The following is a 13,729-nucleotide window of genomic DNA, read 5'->3' on the forward strand; positions in this document are numbered from 1 at the left end:
ATCCAATGGCCGATTTCACCAAAGAAATGAGCTATGCTTTTGCAAATCACTCTGATATGTGCAGCGGATGTTGTTGTTCGAAGTTTTGCTCTACTTCCAACACTGGTTTACATGTTCTTTGTGTAGGTAGTCAATTACCTTGTTGTTTGGTCCACTTGGTGAAACAAATATACATTATTTTAGTGCTATAAGACTTCTGAATGTTGGAAAGGAAGAAGTTTCACAAGTACGTTCAATCTACTTCATTTTTATCTCATTTTTTGTAAGCATAGTTATATTTTTGATAGTCCATACAAGTCCATTTGAGGATTGATTTCACGTGTATGTTTCATCTATGCAGGTACAATTTTATCTCCGCTATTACCACTTCTCTTACATTGGTGGGTAGTTCCAAAAAGATTATTTCTTATACAATACATTTCTTGGTAAAATATTAAAATATGCTTGGAGAGAAACTGGGATGAAGCTAAAGGTGTTCTTCATTTCCAAAGCCACTTTAGGCCAGCTAATTTTTTATGCTTCTACAAACCTTAATTGGTTTTTCTCAAAGGAGAAACCTAATAAGAATATTAATTATTTGTAAGGAGGTAACAAAATTTACTTGCAGTCAATGTCACTTTAATTTCTTTCCTCTCTTTTTTCTTGGCAAGTGCTTCTAAAAGCTTTTCATGAAATGCATGATGTTTGGCAGCAACGTGCGGGGAATCTTCTAGTTAGGAGAATGTCCACAGCACTATCATCAACACAAGGAATATGCGGAGCTGCATCCTATCGTGACAACTCATAATGTGGCATCTCTCCAACATCGATGGGGGTCATTCAAGGGGAAGTGAATAAGTATATCGGCTACTATATGCACAACTGGTTGGTTGCTCTCAAACTGGGATGGGAGTATCAACTCATTAAGTTAAATTGCTTTTTTGTCATTATTTTAATTGCTTTTTTTTGTTGCATTCTCATTGTTACACTTATTGTTTGCTAGAAGTGGCGGAGGGCACTATGTACCAACAAACAGAGAAGAAGCCATTCGTTTTTTGTCATTATTGGGTGCTACTGAATGGCAAACCAAAGTGGGCACAACTTATGAAAGATCTCAAGGCCGGCAAGAGGAAGAATGATGGCTCAATCTTCCATTAATCAATTGGATTAGATTAAGAAAAGGGAGAAGTTGCAGGGAAGAATGGAAAAGCCGCTGTGCCAATGAATAACCGGCAAGTGATGGGAAACAAGTGGAAGAAGGGGAGCGACGCCCGTGACACAGCGGCGACAAAAATTTCCACCACATAGACGGGCATTTTTCCACAAGGGGGGATAAGAAAGAGGAGAAGAAGTACAAGTTCATGTTGGATGCCCAGAAAGAATGGATGGATTGGGACCGAGAGAGGGTTAACAACAAGTTGGCAATGGAGAGCAACAAGTTGGCAAATAGAGTTGGAGAAGAAAGATGCATGTCTCAAATGGGAGATCGAGAAGGTCCGGATGACGCAAACCTCTTGGATGAGCAAGGAAGGATATGACTCGCTGGGTGATGAGGAAGATCAACAAACATAAGGAGTACGAGACAGTGAAAGCAACTATGGAATCAGTAGAGTAGGCGACACAAATGGAGGCAGAGCAGGAAAGATGGATGGTCGTGGCAGATGAGGTGGCAAGGATGGCGTCTGGCGAATGATCCGTCCAACGATTGATCCACCACGCTCATAGTTGAATTTTATTTTGCCATGTCTGCATTGTTGAACTATAACTTATTTTGCTTTGTTGTATATTTAAACTATTGAATTGTAATGGATTTGTGCTATATGATCCATGTATATGGCTTTAAGGCTTTGTGTTTGATGAGTATGACTGCAGAGTTGTTTGGGAGGGACCATCTTCATTCTACACCTCCCACGGATTGATAAACCTTAGGTCATTCACTTCGGGGAAATTTCCAATTGTCCTACAGAACTCTGCGCTTGGGGGTCCAATAGAGTCAACAAGAATAAAGTTATGTAGTAGACATCATGCTATTTCTAGCGCTGTTGCCGGGGAGGTGAGTACCAGAAAGTATCTTCATTAGATATTGCAATTTAATCTTTTAGTTTCTTGTTTTTCACTAGTTTGGCTTATAAAAACTACAAAAACTGGAAGTGAAGTTGCAACAAATTCTTCATCTTTATGACGTCTTTCTTGAAAAAATGGAATCTGGAAATTGTGCTAAATTGTTAGAAGAAGAATTTAACAAAATGTTTAATGTGAGTTTCATGAATGTTAACTATGATTGCAATGATATTAGTATCTGTTCTCTGAATATCCATAATGTTAATGACGATTGCACTAGTCATGGTAAAAATGTTTCTTATAAGCATGTTAACTTTTGCGGAGAGCATAGACCTTGTGAAGACATGCCAATTAGGGATGATAGATTTTGTAAATAGCATAAACATGACAAAACTAAATGTTGGCTTAAGGTATTAGATAATTATGCTAGAAAATTATGTCCTCTTTATCCCATTACTTGTGAGCTTTGCAATAAAGTTGGCCATCTTAATTTTCAATGCATATATTTTCATGATCGAATCGTGGCCAAATATTATAATGACATGATGTGACGCCCCCGATTCAATCGTACACTAATCATACACGCAAATGTATATGATCAAGATCAGGGACTCACGAGAACATATCACAACACAACTCTAGACACAAATTGAAATAATACAAGCTTTATATTACAAGCCAGGGGCCTCGAGGGTTCAAATACATAAGCTTGAATACAAATGAGTCAGCAGAAGCAACAATATCTGAATACAGACATAAGTTAAACAAGTATGTCTTAAGAATGCTAGCACAAAATTAACAACGATCGAAAAGGCAATGCCTCCTGCCTGGGAGCCTCCTAACTACTCATGGTCGTCGGCGTCCATCACGTGGTAGTAGGCGCCCTCGGGGTAGTAGTAGTAGTCGTCGGCGGTGGGAGCGGTCAGCGGCTCCGTCCTCTGGTTGCATCAAACGGATATGGGGGGAAAAGAAAGCAAATCGAACATGAGTACTCATCTGAAGTACTCAGCAAACAAGGATCTACACTACATATGCAACATTATCAAAAGAAGGCTGTATATGTGGACTGGGCTACAAAAATGCCAGAATAGAGGGGAGAGCCTAGTCCTATCAAAGACTAGCATCTTCAAGTAGCTTCAAGCATCTTGCAGCAACAGAAGAGATAAGAGTAGCATAAAGTAAAGTAGTAGAAGTGTCATCAACCTCGCCCAGAGGTTCTTCCTCGACTCCCTGTGAGAAAGCAATCCCAGAGCCATGCTATCCATTTCTCATCTCAAGTATCCAGTTCTAGTTGTATCGATCGGGATACAACTCCGAGTGACCGTTATCATAGGACGGGCTATCGATAGATGTTTTCTTCCCTGCAGGGGTGCACCAACTTACCCACCATGCTCAATTAACTCTGGCCGTACACACTTTTCTGGGTCATGCCCGGCTTTGGCCAAACGATATGCCACAACCCGACCTAGGCTTAATAAAGAGGTCAGCACCCCGGACTAAACCTATGCCCCCAGGGGTCTTGGGCCATCGCCCCGGGAACTCCTGCACGCTACGTGGGCGGCCGGTGAGCAGACCTAGCTACCTCCTTAAAAAGGCAGGTGCTTACGCAGTCCAACCCGGCGCATGCCGCTCAGTCGCATGACGTCTATTAAGCTTCGGCTAATGCATATGACGCAGAATGCCCATACTATGCCCACATGATGGTTAGTGCTATTAAGCCAGAGGCCCCTCGGATCAAATATCCAAATCGTAGTAGATTAGGAGCGCTCGGTAATGAGCAGAGACTCACGATCGATGTGACCCCATCGCCCCATCTCAATGACTTGCGGCAAGGGCTAAGAATGCCCGGCCACGCCACGTAGTTATCTCGCGAGCACCTTCCAGGTCAACCCGACACCACATACTCGCAATTAAGCTCGCGCGGGTACCCCTCAGGGCCGACCCGTCTTTAGTAACATGGTTCAGTGTAAAGTCATAGTAACCATAGTAACAGTGTGTCTAACACCAAGGGGAACCCTGAGGAATCACCCTCGATGGAATTCCACCTGATATTATCATCAAGGTGAAAGAAGGAGGAATCACCCTCAAGGTCCACTCTTGTGGAGTTGCATGATAGTGTCGTTATCGGGAGTGGAGAAGGAGGAATCACCCTTGATGACCATAACCGTTGAACTAACCTACAAGTCTAACATCAGAAGTGCTGATGAGGTATCACCCTCAGCACTCGATAGAAACGTTGCGGTGTCGTACAACTAAGGGGAGTGTTGTGCGGTGTCGGGGCCTGGTCTTCAATCCCGTTGATCGGGTCTACTGATAATCTAGCGGGGTAGTTGGGTCAACATGGGGTCTCTGATGAGTCTCTAACCAGCCTATACTAAGCAGTTTAGGATAAACATGTATGTAACAATAGCAGGGTACAAGATCAGGCTATGCATCAGAATAGGTAAAGCAGTAGCAGCAGCAATTTCGAATGCAAGCATAAGAGAGAAGAGAATAGGCGATATCAGAATGTTCAAAAGGGGGGGTTCTTGCCTGGTTGCTCAGCGGCAAAGGCAGGGTCGTCAGTGATGTCGTCGGTGACATAGTCGATCACATGGACAACATCGGTCTCGGGGTCTATCGGAGAGAAGAGGGGGAAGAAACAGATAAATACACAGTAATCATATGCAACACAGAGTATGTGATACGTCTCCAACATATCTATAATTTTTGATTGTTCCATGCTATTATATTACCTGTTTTGGATGTTTATGGGCTTTACTATACACTTTTATATCATTTTTGGGACTAATCTATTAGCCGGAGGCCCAGCCCAAATTGTTATATTTTTTCCTATTTCACTGTTTCGCAGAAAAGGAATATCAAATGGAGTCCAAACGGAATGAAACCTTCGGGGGAGATCTTTTTGGAACAAATGCAATCCAGGAGACTTGGAGTGGACGTCAAGAAGTAAACGAGGTGTCCACAAGGGTCCAGGGCGCGCCCTAGGGGGTGGGCGCCCCCCCCCCCCCTCGTGGGCCCCTCGTGGCTCCCCTCATGGCTCCCCTGACCGACTTCCTTCGCCTATATATATATCTATGTACCCTGAAAACATCTAGGAGCACCACGAAACCCTATTTCCACCGCTGCAACCTTTTGTACCCGTGAGATCCCATCTTGGAGCCTTTTCCGGCGTTCTGCCAGAGGGGGAATCGATCACGGAGGGCTTCTACATCATCGCCAAGGCCTCTCCGATGAGTTGTGAGTAGTTTACCATAGACCTTCGGGTCCATAGTTATTAGCTAGATGGCTTCTTCTCTCTCCTTGAATCTCAATACAATGTTCTCCTCGATCTTATTGGAGATCTATTCGATGTAACTCTTTTTGCGGTGTGTTTGTCGAGATCCGATGAATTGTGGGTTTATAATCAAGTTTATCTATGAGAAATATTTGAATCTCCTCTGAATTCTTTTATGTATGATTGGTTATCTTTGCAAGTCTCTTCGAATTATCAGTTTGGTTTTGCCTACTAGATTGATCTTTCTTGCAATGGGAGAAGTGCTTAGCTTTGGGTTCAATCTTGCGGTGTCCTTTCCCAGTGACAGCAGGGCAGCAAGGCACGTATTGTATTGTTTCCATCGAGGTTAAAAAGATGGGCTTTATATCATATTGCTTGAGTTTATCCCTCTACATCATGTCATCTTGCCTAATGCGTTACTATATTCTTATGAACTTAATACTCTAGATGCATGCTGGATAGCGATCGATGTGTGGAGTAATAGTAGTAGATGCATAATCGTTTTGGTCTACTTGTCATGGACGTGATACCTATATACATGATCATGCCTAGATATTCTCATAACTATGCACTTTTTTATCAATTGCTCGACAGTAATTTGTTCACCCGTCGTAATACTTATGCTATCTTGAGAGAAGCCACTAGTGAAACCTATGGCCCCCGGGTCTATTTTCTATCATATAGGTTTCCAATCTACTTTATTTTGCAATCTTTACTTTCCAATCTATATCATAAAATACCAAAAATATTTATCTTATCTTATTATCTCTACTAGATGTCACTTTTGCAAGTGACCGTGAAGGGATTGACAACCCCTTTATCGCGTTGGTTGCGAGGTTCTTGTTTTGTTTGTGTAGGTACGAGGGATTGAAGCCTCCTACTGGATTGATACCTTGGTTCTCAAAAACTGAGGGAAATACTTACGCTAGTTTGCTGCATCACCCTTTCCTCTTCAAGGGAAAACCAATGCAGTGTTGAGGAGGTAGCAAGAAGGATTTCTGGCGCCGTTGCCGTGGAGGTCTTCGCTCAAGTCAAGACATACCAAGTACCCATCACAAACTCTTCTCCCTCGCATTACATTATTTGCCATTTGCCTCTCTTTTTCCTCTCCCCCACTTCACCCTTGCCGTTTTATTCGCCCTCTCTTTTCTGTTCGCCACTTTTTCGCTTGCCTCTTGTGTGCTTTGTGTGTTGGATTGCTTGTCATGATGGCTCAAGATAATACTAAATTGTGTGACTTTTCCAATACCAACAATAATGATTTCCTTAGCACTCCAATTGCTCCTCTTAACGATGATGAATCTTGTGAAATCAATGATGCCTTGTTGAATCTTGTTATGAAAGATCAATTCTTTGGTCTTCCTAGTGAAGATGCCGCTACTCATCTAAACAACTTTGTTGATTTGTGTGATATGCAAAAGAAGAAAGATATGGATAATGATATTGTTAAATTGAAGTTATTTCCTTTTTCACTTAGAGATCGTGCTAAAACTTGGTTTTTGTCTTTGCCTAAGAATAGTATTGATTCATGGAATAAGTGTAAAGATGCTTTTATCTCTAAGTATCCCCCCCCCACGCTAAGATCATATCTCTTAGAAACGATATTATGAATTTTAAGCAAATTGATCATGAACATGTTGCACAATCTTGGGAGAGGATGAAATTAATGATTTGCAATTGCCCTACACATGGTTTAAATTTATGGATGATCATACAAATCTTTTATGCCGGATTGAATTTTGCTTCTAGAAATCTTTTAGACTCGGCCGCGCGAGGCACTTTTATGGAAATCACTTTAGGAGAAGCTACTAAACTCCTAGATAATATTATGGTTAATTATTCTCAATGGCACACCGAAAAATCTACCAGTAAAAAAGTTCATGCGATAGAAGAGATTAATGTTTTGAGTGGAAAGATGGATGAACTTAAGAAATTGTTTGCTAATAAGAGTGCTCCTATTGATCCTAATGATATGCATTTGTCTACTTTGATTGAGAATAATAATGAATCTATGGATGTGAATTTTGTTGGTAGAAATAATTTTGGTAACAACGCGTATAGAGGAAACTTTAATCCTAGGCCATTTCCTAGTAATTCCTCTAATAATTATGGTAATTCCTACAACAACTCTTCTGGAAATTTTAATAATATGCCCTCTGATTTTGAGATTAGTGTTAAAGAATTTATGATCTCTCAAAAGAATTTCAATGCTTTGCCTGAAGAAAAATTGCCTAAGATTGATGAATTGGCTAGGAACGTGGATAGAATTTCTCTTGATGTTGATTCTTTGAAACTTCGATCTATCCCACCTAAGCATGATATCAATGAGCCTCTCAAATCCATGAGAATTTCCATTGATGAGTGCAAAGAAAGAACCGCTAGGATGCGTGCTAAGAAAGATTGCTTTGTAAGACGTGTTCCTCTAGTTTTCATGATAATAATGATGAAGATCTAAAAGTGATTGATGTGCCTCCTATTAAATCTTTGTTTTGCAATATGAATATTGATAATAATGGTACTGGAGATGATTCAACTTTAGTTAAAAGGCGTCCCAATGATTCAGAGTTTTTAGATCTTGATGCAAAATTTGGTAAAAGTGGGATTGGAGAGGTCAAAACTTTACATAGTAATGAACCCACTATTTTGGATATCAAGGAATTTAATTATGATAATTGCTCTTTAGTAGATTGTATTTCCTTGTTGCAATCTGTGTTGAATTCTCCTCATGCTTATAGTCAAAATAAAGCTTTTGCCCAACATATCGTTGATGCTTTAATGCAATCTTATGAAGAAAAACTTGAATTGGAAGTTTCTATCCCTAGAAAACTTTATGATGAGTGGGAACCTACTATTAAAATTAGAATTGAAGATCATGAATGCTATGTTTTGTGATTTGGGTGCTAGTGTTTCCACGATTCCGAAAACTTTATGTGATGTGCTAGGTTTCCGTGAATTTGATGATTGCTCTTTAAACTTGCACCTTGCGGATTCCACCATTAAGAAACCTACGGGAAGGATTAATGATGTTCTTATTGTTGTAAATAGGAATTATGTGCCCGTAGATTTTATTGTTCTTGATATAGATTTCAATCTTTCATGTCCTATTATTATTGGTAGAACGATTGGTGCAATTATTGATATGAAGGAAGGAAATATTAGATTCCAATTTCCATTAAGGAAAGGCATGGAACACTTTCCTAGAAAGAAAATCAGATTACCTTATGAATCTATTATGAGAGCCACTTATGATTTGAATACCAAAGATGGCAATACTTAGATCTATTATCGCTTTTATGCCTAGCTAGGGGCGTTAAACGATAGCGCTTGTTGGAAGGCAACCCAATTTTTTTTTGTTCCTTGGTTTTTGTTCCTGATTAGTAATAAATAATTCATCTAGCCTCTGTTTAGATGTGGTTTTATGTTTTAATTAGTGTTTGTGCCAAGTAGAACCTATAGGATCATCTTGGGTGATAGTTAATTTGATCTTGCTGAAAAACAGAAACTTTTGCACGCACGAGAATAATTTTAATAAATCACAGAAACGTGTTTTTAGTAGATTATTTTTGCAGTACAGAAATAGACAAATTTCCTAGGACTTCCTATTTTGGTAGGATTTTTAGAGTTCCAGAAGTATTCAAAAGTTACAGATTGCTACAGACTGTTCTGTTTTTGACAGATTCTGTTTTTCGTGTGTTGTTTGCTTATTTTGATGAATCTATGGCTAGTATCGGGGGGTATGAACCATAGAGAAGTTGGAATACAGTAGGTTTAACACCAATATAAATAAATAATGAGTTCATTACAGTACCTTAAGTGGTGGTTTTTCTTTCTTGCACTAACGGAGCTTATGAGATTTTCTGTTGAGTTTTGTGTTGTGATGTTTTCAAGTTTTGGGTAAAGATTTGATAGACTATGGAATAAGAAGTGGCAAGAGCCTAAGCTTGGGGATTCCCATGGCACCCCAAGGTAAATTCAAGGACACCAAAATCCTAAGCTTGGGGATGCCCCGGAAGGCATCCCCTCTTTCGTCTTCGTCTATCGGTAACTCTACTTGGAGCTATATTTTTATTCACCACATGATATGTGTTTTGCTTGGAGCGTATTGTATGATATGATTCTTTGCTTTTTAGTTTACCACAATCATCCTTGCTGTACACACCTTTTGGGAGAGACACACATGATTTGGAATTTATTAGAATACTCTATGTGCTTCACTTATATCTTTTGAGCTAGGCAATTTTGCTCTAGTGCTTCACTTATATCTTTTTAGAGCACGGCGGTGGTTTTATTTTGTAGAAATTATTGATCGCTCATGCTTCACTTATATTATTTTGAGAGTCTTTTAGAACAGCATGGTATTTGCTTTGGTTATAAAATTTGTGCTAATATGATGGGCATCCAAGTTGGGTATAATAAAAACTATCATATAGAGTGCATTGAATGCTATGATCAATTTGATGCTTGATGATTGTTTTGAGATATGAGGATGGTAATATTAGAGTCATGCTAGTTGGGTAGTTGTGAATTTGAGGAATACTTGTGTTAAAAGTTTGTGATTCCCGTAGCATGCATGTATGGTAAAAGTTGTGTAACAAATTTGTAGCATGGGGTGCTCTTTTGATTGCCTCCCTTATGAGTGGAGGTCGGGATCGTGCGATGGTTAACTCCTACCAACCCTTCCCCTAGGAGCATGCGTAGTAGTACTTTTCTCCGAGGGCTAATAAACTTTTGTAATAAGTATATGAGTTCTTTTTGACTAATGTGAGTCCATGGATTATACGCACTCTTACCCTTCCATCATTGCTAGCCTCTGCGGTACCGTGCATTGCCCTTTCTCACCTTGAGAGTTGGTGCAAACTTCGCCGGTGCGTCCAAACTCTGTGATACAATACGCTCTATCACACATAAACCTCCTTATATCTTCCTCAAAACAGCCACCATACCTACCTATTATGGCATTTCCATAGCCATTCTGAGATATATTGCCATGCAACTTTCCACCGTTTCATTTATTATGACACATTTCATCATTGCCATATTGCCTTGCATGATCATGTAGTTTACATCGTATTTGTGGCAAAGCCACCATGCATAATTTTTCATACATGTCACTCTTGATTCATTGCCCATCCCGGTACACCACCGGAGGCACTCATATAGAGTCATATTTTGTTCTAGTATCGAGTTGTTATCCATGAGTTGTAAGTAAATAGAAGTGTGATGATCATCATTGTTAGAGCATTGTCCCTTGAAAATAAAGGCCAAATAAAAAAAGAGAAAGGCCAAAAAAAGGAAAGGTTTCCAAAAATGGGGGGACAATGCTACTATCCTTTTCCACACTTGTGCTTCGAAGTAGCACCATGATCTTTATGATAGAGAGTCTCTTATTTTGTCACTTTCATATACTAGTGGGAATTTTTCATTATAGAACTTGGCTTGTATATTCCAACGATGGGCTTCCTCAAAATGCCCTAGGTCTTCATGAGAAAGAAAGTTGGATGCACACCCACTTAGTTTCTTTTGTTGAGCTTTCATACATTTATAGCTCTAGTGCATCTGTTGCATGGCAATCCCTACTCCTCATGTTGACATCAATTGATGGGCATCTCCATAGCCCGTTGATTAGCCTTGTCAATGTGATACTTTCTCCTTTTTTTGTCTTCTCCACACAACCTCCATCATCATATTCTACTCCACCCATAGTGCTATATCCATGGCTTACGCTCATGTATTGCATGAGAGTTGAAAAAAGCTGAAGCGCGTTAAAAAGTATGAACCAATTGCTTGGCTGAAACCGAGGTTGTGCATGATGGGAGTATTTTGTGTGACGAAAATGAAACATAGCCTAACTACATGATTTTGTAGGGATAACTTTCTTTCGCCATGTTATTTTGAGAAGACATGATTACTTTGTTAGTATGCTTGAAGTATTATTACTCTTATGTTAATATGAACTTTTATCATGAATCATTTGGATCTGAACATTCATGCCACAATAAAGAGAATTACATTGAGAAATATGATAGGTAGCATTCCACATCAAAAATTCTATTTTTATCATTTACCTACTCGAGGACGAGCAGGAATTAAGCTTGGGATGCTTGGTACGTCTCCAACGTATCTATAATTTTTGATTGTTCCATGCTATTATATTACTTGTTTTGGATGTTTATGGGCTTTACTATACACTTTTATATTATTTTTGGGACTAACCTATTAACCGGAGGCCCAGCCCAAATTGATGTTTTTTTGCCTATTTCAGTGTTTCGCAAAAAAAGAATATCAAACGGAGTCCAAACAGAATGAAACCTTCAGGAGAGATCTTTTTGGAACAAATGCAATCCAGGAGACTTGGAGTGGACGTCAAGAAGTAAACGAGGCGACCATGAGGGTCTAGGGCACGCCCTAGGGGGGTGGGCGCGCCCCCCACCCTCGTGGGCCCCTCATGGCTCCCCTGACCGACTTCCTTCGCCTATATATATCTACGTACCCCGAAAACATCCAGGAGCACCACGAACCCTATTTCCACCGCCGCAACCTTTTGTACCCGTGAGATTCCATCTTGGAGCCTTTTTCGGTGTTCTGTCGGAGGGGGAATCGATCATGGAGGGCTTCTACATCATCGCCAAGGCCTCTCCGATGAGTTGTGAGTAGTTTACTATAGACCTTCGGGTCCATAGTTATTAGCTAGATGGCTTCTTCTCTCTCTTTGAATCTCAATACAATGTTCTCCTTGATCTTCTTGGAGATCTATTCGATGTTACTCTTTTTGCGGTGTGTTTGTCGAGATCCGATGAATTGTGGGTTTATGATCAAGTTTATCTATGAGAAATATTTGAATCTCCTCCGAATTCTTTTATGTATGATTGGTTATCTTTGCAAGTCTCTTCGAATTATCAGTTTGGTTTGGCCTACAAGATTGATCTTTCTTGCAATAGGAGAAGTGCTTAGCTTTGGGTTCAATCTTGCGGTGTCCTTTCCCAGTGACAGCAGGTGCAGCAAGGAACGTATTGTATTGTTGCCATCGAGAATAAAAAGATGGGGTTTATATCATATTGCTTGAGTTTATCCATCTACATCATGTCATCTTGCCTAAAGAGTTACTCTTTTCTTATGAACTTAATACTCTAGATGCATGCTGGATAGCGGTCGATGTATGGAGTAATAGTAGTAGATGCAGAATTGTTTCGGTCTACTTGTCGCGGACGTGATGCCTATATACACTACTGGAAACTGGGAATTTGCCATCAGCCAGCTCTTTTCCATCTGCCAGCTGATGGCAAAGAACGTCTTTGCCATCTGCTTATAAAAAACAGATGGCAAAGAACTGACAGACGGTAAAGAACATGGTTGCCATCAGCCATTTCTTTGCCATCTGCTAGTGGATGGCAAATAATCTTTGCCATCTGCCAGCAGATGGCAAAGAGGTGGGTAGGGGTCCAGTGCTGTAATGGTCTGTCAACCCACCTCTTTGCCATCTGCCAGCAGATGGCAAAAAATCTTTTCCATCTGTTGGCAGATGGCAAAGAAGTGGGTGGGGCCCAATGGATGACGGCGTTGCAACGGCCCAGTAGCCCCACCTCTTTGCCATCTGCCAGCCGCTGGCTGATGGCAAAGATATGGACCTTTGCCATCCGCTGGCTGATGGCAAAGAGGTCTCTTCTAAAAAAATTGTCCTCCCCTCTCTCCCAGCCTGGCCCCTCCCCTCTCTCTCTCTCTCCCAGCCCGGCCCCACCCCTCTCTCTCTCCCCAACTCACCCACCCATCACTTGTCAAAAAAAACGGAATCAATAAGTCCCGAACGTGCCAGGTTTTAGCAATTCACTCCGAACGCACTCATCGCCGTCCATCGTGGTGCACGAATTTTGAAGCTCTGGAGCTTGACAGGTCAGCAACCAAAGTCGTTCGGGGATTCTTTTGCTCAGCCCGAACGTTTCTTCCTCCCACCGCACGTCTCTCTCCTTATCCACTCTCTTTCCTTATCCACTCCCACAGCCACACCACTTGTTTTACTCAGCTCAAGAGTGAGGAGGAGGACGAGCGCCGCGGTGCTCGTCGATGCGAAGCTCTAGGACGGCGCACTCCGGGTCCCCGCCGACCGGCTCAAGCGGGGCGAGTGGCCGCAGTGGCCGTCGAGGCCGCCTCCGTCTGCGCGCACATCGACTGCTCAACCCGGCGGCCATCATCGAGTTTGGCGCGCTCCGGGTCCGCGCCGACCGACTCAACGGGGCGACGTGGGCGGAGAGCGAGCGCCGCCTGCTTGCCCGCGCCGCCGCGGCGAGCGCGGACGTCGAGGCCGCCTCCGTCTGCGCGCACCTAGCCGCCGTCCATGGCCACCGATGTGGCTGCTCTAGTCGCTCGGTGCGACTATCACCTCCGATGCGGCTGGGCGTCCTTGCCGCAGCCGCAGCC

The sequence above is a fragment of the Triticum aestivum genome, chromosome 7B (genome assembly GCF_018294505.1).
Source record: "Triticum aestivum cultivar Chinese Spring chromosome 7B, IWGSC CS RefSeq v2.1, whole genome shotgun sequence".
NCBI lineage: Eukaryota > Viridiplantae > Streptophyta > Magnoliopsida > Poales > Poaceae > Triticum > Triticum aestivum.